Below are 7,094 nucleotides of genomic sequence, written 5' to 3'. Positions count from 1 at the left end.
GATTGCTTGCCTGTGCCTTCACCTTCCTTTTGCAGTGGCAGACGTCAGAGGAGCTGGCGCTGACAGCGGTGAAACAATGGGTCATCTCACATGACAATTAAAGATTCGGCATTGTCACGGTTGGCTCCTGCGCTGAGAGCAGAGGACGCAGGCAGAGAAGAAGACAAACACATGCATAGAGAGATGAAGAGAAACAGACACATCTGCATACACGTCTCCCTCTTTTTTCTTCTGGTGTATTTTTTTGATACTTATCTGTTGCTTCAATTCATTTAGACCAAAAACTAGAAGTTGTTAACTGATGTCTCTGCTTTCTACTGTAATACTAGGGTTATATTTTCAATATGACTGTAAAGAATTTATGTAATAATAATAATAATAATAATAATAATAATAATAATAATAATAATGGGATCTTATCTAAAAGGGACATGTTCCTGTCATCAACATCATTTTATGAAAACAAAACAATGTTGCTTCAATGTCGTGTTGACAGTTGTGTAATTACTGAGTTGTGAATGCTGTTCACATCGTCAGCCATAAGGTAACTGTCACTTTGTTTGTTTGTTTATCTGCTCATCTTGGTGGGAAATACAGATGTGTGTACACAGATGAAGGAATTTTTCTATTTCCCATGACCCATAACTCTGCACATCCATCACTCTGCACTGTGAAGCTCAAACATCCAGAGGAAGAAAACACATGTTTGGGTGGAGGGGGACTTTAATGTCACTTAGTTAAATTGGATTTGTTTTGTTTCTAAAACACATTTCACTTTCTTTGACCTCAGCTTGGTGAAATACATTCAAGTGCCTCCACCACTCAAAAACAGACACACACATTCTTATAGATGCAGTGTATACTAACATCCACGAACATATGCTGGGAAAAGACCACACACACACACACACACACACACACACACACACACACACACACACACACACACACACACACACACACACACACACACACACACACACACACACACACACACACACACACACACAATTTGCCCAATAGCCTACTTGTAAGGACTTCCAACCCTTTTCGACATGGACTCATTTGTACACATGCACACACACACACACACACGCATGCCCTCAGGTGGCACTGCAACTCACCAGTGCATGCTATATCATGCCTGAAGCAGGTGAAGCCCCCCCCCCAATAATAGTGGGAGGGTGTTATAAACAAAGCTGAGCCCTTTTCTTGCTTTTCCGCCTCTGTTTCCTCCCGGCGGATCTACTGTCCTCACCTGTCTCCTTAGTTTTTCCTTCCTTCCCATGTTCTCTGGTCTCTCCTCTTTGCCTCTCCACTCTCCTACCTTGCCTCTCTCTATCCCCTGTCTCCTCTCTCTCCCTCTCTCTCTCCCCCATGGCTCTTCTGTTGCATTTTGGATCCATCTGTTGGGAAGAAAAGTAATAACAGCAAAGCTAAATAACAGCATGAGGAATCAGGCAGAAACACACTGCAGGGTTTAAACTGGATCCAGGTGTAACGCCTGACTACCTTGTCTTTGGGGTTTACTCCACACCTATCATTACAAACAAACAAGCAAATAAACTGAATGGTTTGTTTGGCTTTTTTTTTTTCCTCCTACCAACATCTGCGACCGCCACCGAAAAGATATTAAATCTTGACATTACGTGAGTGAACTAGTGCAGCCGGCGGTGAGTTTTTTTTTGTTCTTCCTGCTCTCTGGCTGTTGTTTAGTGATTTTCTGCCCTACTTCTCCTTGATGAGATACGTGGAAGTTTTTAAAAGAAGGCCACATGAAGTTGTTTTCAGCCTTAAGTTGTTCTGGAAGTCAGTACACGTTCACTGTGAGCCATTCAATGCATTGTTTCTAATCAGGTCACAGCTCCTCCCCTGTCCGGTGATACAGCAGGATATCCAGATGTGATGGCCTTGTTCCCACCGCGGCTTACTTATCGATTTTACTTCAGCTTCACTCATGGAATAATTGGGATATTTGACCCATTTTAGCAGTGAGAGTTGTGTGTTAATTTACTGTTGTTAAAGTTGCAATGCACCCTATAGCCTGCAGGGTGCATTGGTGAGCATTGATTAATTATACCAGTTGATACTGTGTCCCAGAAAGGTAGACACCATGCAACACCGATGCCTTTGTATTTGTGTTATGACTAACCTTTTCATTTAAAAAACATACATAAGTTTGCCAGATATTATATAAATTAAATTCAAATTTAATATTAGACTTTATAATAACTTCTATGGGCATTTCTATGGAATAGAATCCACAGATTAAAAGAATTTTAAAGGCCCGCAGAGACCCTGCAAGTATACTGTAAGTGACAAACTCATGTAGCCTTTCTTTGTATTGCAGAATTAAGAGAATTGAATATAGCTATTGAAATGAAATCTGGCTCCAGATCAGATTAACTCAGTGGTTTGTTTTATGATTAATGAGTAAAGACTAAAAGGTTCTATTCCATTATGTTTTTGGTAAGTAGTAGTTTGAATAGACGAAACCACCATAATGCCTGATTACAGGAAATCAATAGTTCAACAGCATGTAGCTTTATCTTCAAATGGATGATGATTCACACACTTAACCACTGATGAAAGTGCAGTTAACACAGCAGGACAGAAGCCACCAAGTTAATAAAGAAAAATGGACCTTGCTTAGATCATGGCTGCACATTGAAAGTGTGTGTAATGTTTTTTCCAACTTGTACCAACAAAATCGGAGTGGACAAAAACGTGAAGTTTTAGTAGAGAATTTAATAGAAAAGTAAAAAGCAAAAGGTAAGACATCATTCCGTTTGGTATTTACTTGATGAATCATTATTGTTTGCAGCAACGAGAAGTAAAATCGACTTTCCTTTAGTTAAAAATGTCACTGACTCTCTATTTTGCAAGGTTTGATTGGTTGTCACCATGTTACCATGGTGAGGGCATTAGTTTTTGCAAGTTTCCATGAAGCATTTTATTCCAGCAGAGGTAAAAACACAATCCACAAAAGGAAGGAAAGAATTTTAAAAAAGTTGTGTGGGGAGAGAAAGAAGCGGAAACAGAATGAAGAAAATAGAGGTACAGGTATTTTCCCCACCATTTCAGCTGTGATTGAGAAATTGACAGCTTGTATTATGTGACTCGCAAAAAGCCCCAATCAAACACAAAATATTTGTGTGTGTGTTCATGTTGTGCAGGTACACCTGGTGATTTCACTGGGGAAATCAAAGTGGTGCTGAGCAGGACCTGGTCTGAGAGCAGGGACCTGCAGACACACACACACACACACACACACACACACACACACACACAGGATTGCAATAGTTTTCTAAGACACACTAGACACATGACAGTTGTGCCTGGTGGAAAGATGGCTACAATAGCTGTGTGTGTTTGTGTGTGCGTGTGTGTTTATGTGTGTAGACTGAAATGACCTATATAGTATATAGCCTGATGCATGTGAGTGTGTATGTGTGGGCCTGAATTATTCTCTGATTTGTGGTATTACTTGATGCTTTGTGTGTGTGTGTGTGTGTGTGTGTGTGTGTGTGTGTGTGTGTATGTATGTCAGAGTCTAACTCATGATTTCTTCTTTGCCTTTAATTTGTTCTGTGTAGTGTGTATGTTTGTGTGTTTGTGTGTGTGTGTGTGTGTGTGTGAGAACAGAGCGCAGACCATACCAGGCAAACAAGCACATGAGGACGTAAACAAGCATTCTCTTGTTTATTCGGTCTACCTTTCAATTGCATTGCTGCTCCAAGGTCTCACACACATGCAAAAATAATGCAGTCCCAGACCACTAGGCCTAAACCAAGGGAAGTGAACTTTAAAGGTGGCACGATTACTAAAAAAGTTGGAGACGAGTGGACGTGAAAAAGTGCAGTTATGTGTTGGGCAGCTTGAACTGAGGCAAAGACCACACAAGTTGAAAAATGACACTTATCCCGAGGCTTTATGACTCCAGTACATTAATGTCCAAAAATAAGAAGAACAGGAGACGGAGGTTTTGAGATCAGTCATAAACACAACAGAGGTTCACACACAGTTGAATACTAATACAGTGAATACTTTGCCAGCTGTAGTGTTTTTATATTGTCTGGAGCTTTTTTAATGTCTCCTCTTAATGACATTTTATGTCTTATATAAAGCACTTTAAATTGCATTGTTGTTGAAACGTGCTAATTAAAAAAAACAAACTCTGCCTCGCAGCTAATGTCTTTACAGTTAGTACAATGGCTGTTTGGGTCAAATAAACAGGGACTGGAGAAACACTACGACTTGTACATTAGCAGGTTATCAATTTAGCCTATGCACAAAGCCATTATAGCTGGAGTTACTGCATGAGTAACACTACATTCTTTCTTTTAGATTATTAATTTGTAATTTGCTTTTACCTGGGGAGGGTGGGGGGTGGGGGGTCAAGGGGGATAATAGGCAACAAGGTTCCCAGGTTGGATTTAGGGATGTTGTGAATATATGGTATACGTTTTAGACCATCATAAGGCCTAAAATTCCACCTTAACCCTAGCAACCAAAGGCCTAATCCCAACCCAAACCCCAAGTCTTAGTCCTCGAGCTGACCTGTGAAGAGGGGGAGGACCACGCACAATGTCCTCACTCTCAAGGTGTTCAACTCAAATTGGTCCTCACACAGACAGAGATGCAAGATAGACACACACCACCTGCCTGCCCATTCATGCTCCAAAGCACTTCTACAGCACGCACACACACACACACACACACACACACACACACACACACACACACACACACACACACACACACACACACACACACACAGAATGTGGCTGAACAGAATGTGCATGCCACTGTGAATGAAAATCGATAAAGCAAGTTTAGTGTAATTGAATGATTGTGTGTGCGTGTGTGTGTGTGTGTGTGTGTGTGTGTGGGCTTATATATTGAATAGATAGAGGTAATTGAATGTTAGAGAGAGACTGTGTGTATGTGTGTGAGCCTTTATAGTGAGGAGATAGAGGCAATCTGTATAAGTGCTGCTACACTCCTAAACCTTTTAAAGCCTTGTCTGTGTGAGATTTACCTAAGAGTGTGTGTGTGCATCTGAAAGAATGAGTCTGCCTCCAACCTCACTGAGATGCCATTTTCAACAGGCTTTAGATCAAGAGCTAAATCAGAGACAAGAAAAGACAAGAAGTACAAAAATTGCATAAACAGTCTTCACAAAGGAAGCCTGAATCTCCATTTTAACATTTAAATCTAAAAATGAAAAAAAATGAAAAATGAAAATACAAAATGTCACATTTGTGTAGACCAGACCTCTGTTTTCTCACATGTAACAATCCCTGCATGTTAATTTCTTTTTACCCACCAGCATTTGGTGTAATAATTCATACAAAACAAACTGTGTCCTTCCTTCAGTGCAAAAATGTGTTTCTTCTTTCAAAAACATTGTGTAGTCTCACATTATATTCACACATTATTCAGTTGCAGTGCCATACTGTACACACTGTGAATTACTTACTGGGAAAAGGATTTCGTATGATAATTGTTGTTAGGTTTTGTTCAAGTGAAACTCAGAACATAGCTTGTACACGACAGGAACCTGTTTTGTTTTCTTGCAAAGATGATGAAAGAAACTTTTTCTAACTAGTCTGGAGGTGATGTCAGGACTTTCATCTCGAGATGAATCTAGTGTTTGAGTAATGTCTGATTACACGTATCAGGTTCTATAGGATCTGCTGGACAGATCTCTTGGCAAAGGTACATGAAAAATACATACATTACAGAGTTGTACGCAGGTTTTAAAGTAAGATGCCACTGCAGTAATGGTGGCTTTTCTACTTCTGTCTGCAACTGGGATTTGTCTATATCCTGGATGTAGCCCAGGATATAGACTGAAGCTGAACATTGTTTCTTTGGTGGTCAAAAAATCTTGGGACTGACGCCTTGCAAGGTGCTTTGCTGTCTTCAGATGTGCTGGAGCACCCATGCCTTTGCACTTTTGTGTAGTTAGCAGCCACTGCTAACATTAGTAGCATTATTGTTAACACAGAAAACTGTATTTTCAGTTTCTCAAGGTTTTAAACATGGCTGTGCAGCACACATGTACCATACTGCCTCCCTGCACAAAGTGCATTAACACACATCAACTCTGGTTAATTTTTCATTATTGTTATTAACATTAACATGTTAATGGTGTTTCCTGCAGTCTGTCTCAGTGGATTAAGTTCTCAGAGTAACTGATGATGCTTGTGTCTCATCTAGCTTGTCACGATGCATCTGGCTGCGAGGAGAATACTTCACGAGGACAAACTCCTACATAAAAACACGCATTTTAATCCTGATGAAAAAAAAAAAAAAAAAAAAAACTTGGACCAAGCTCAGTAAAAATGGCTTGATGATGACAAACACATCATCAAGGCCAAGGCCATCATTTGTCTTTCCAGTGTAAACAGATCAATAGCATAAACAGATCAATGCTTGATACAGAACCATGCTTAATGTTAAGTATAGTTGTAATTACTTGGTGTTGTGGTGCATCTGTATATTTGAGAGCAATGCTTCCTCTTTGGTGTCTGGACAGATGAATCAAGCAGCAAACTTTTGATACTTGAAACCAAATTATTCAAACCCTTTTACCATAACCAAGTATCAGTAGCAGATCAACAGAAATCAAATGTCCGATGTCGCTTTTGTTTTGTCAGTTGAACTAAATGTTGTTGCAGTCGCTTTCTGTCGCTCCAGTGTTTAGCTGCATGTTTGTGTTTAGGTTCCAACCTGTTTGCCAAGCACTGCTTGTTTGACTTTGTGTGTGTGTGTGTGTGTGTGTGTAAGTGCATGTGTGAATGTGTGTGTGTGTGTGTGAGATACAGGTCACAGAGTGTCAACAATGGAGAGAGATGAGTTCCACATGGATGGATCACCACCTCTGCTGCTCTCTTTTCTAACTCCATCCATCCATTTTTCTCTCTCCCTTCTTCTGTTCTTTTTCTCCACACCTCTTTTCACCTCTCACTCAGTGTGGCTGTTTTTCTCCACCTCTTCCTCTTCATCTCTGTTATTGTCTGTCTGTGTGTGTGTGTGCATGCACAGTGCAGGGCCAATGCCGGCAGAAATGTTCCTCTCCTACTGGC

This window comes from Trachinotus anak, unplaced genomic scaffold, assembly GCF_046630095.1.
Source record: "Trachinotus anak isolate AG129_WGS33_773 ecotype Australia unplaced genomic scaffold, CSIRO_AGI_Tana_v1 ptg000008l, whole genome shotgun sequence".
Taxonomy (NCBI): domain Eukaryota; kingdom Metazoa; phylum Chordata; class Actinopteri; order Carangiformes; family Carangidae; genus Trachinotus; species Trachinotus anak.
The sequence above is the reverse complement of the archived record's forward strand: the minus strand, read 5'-3'. Positions refer to the sequence as shown.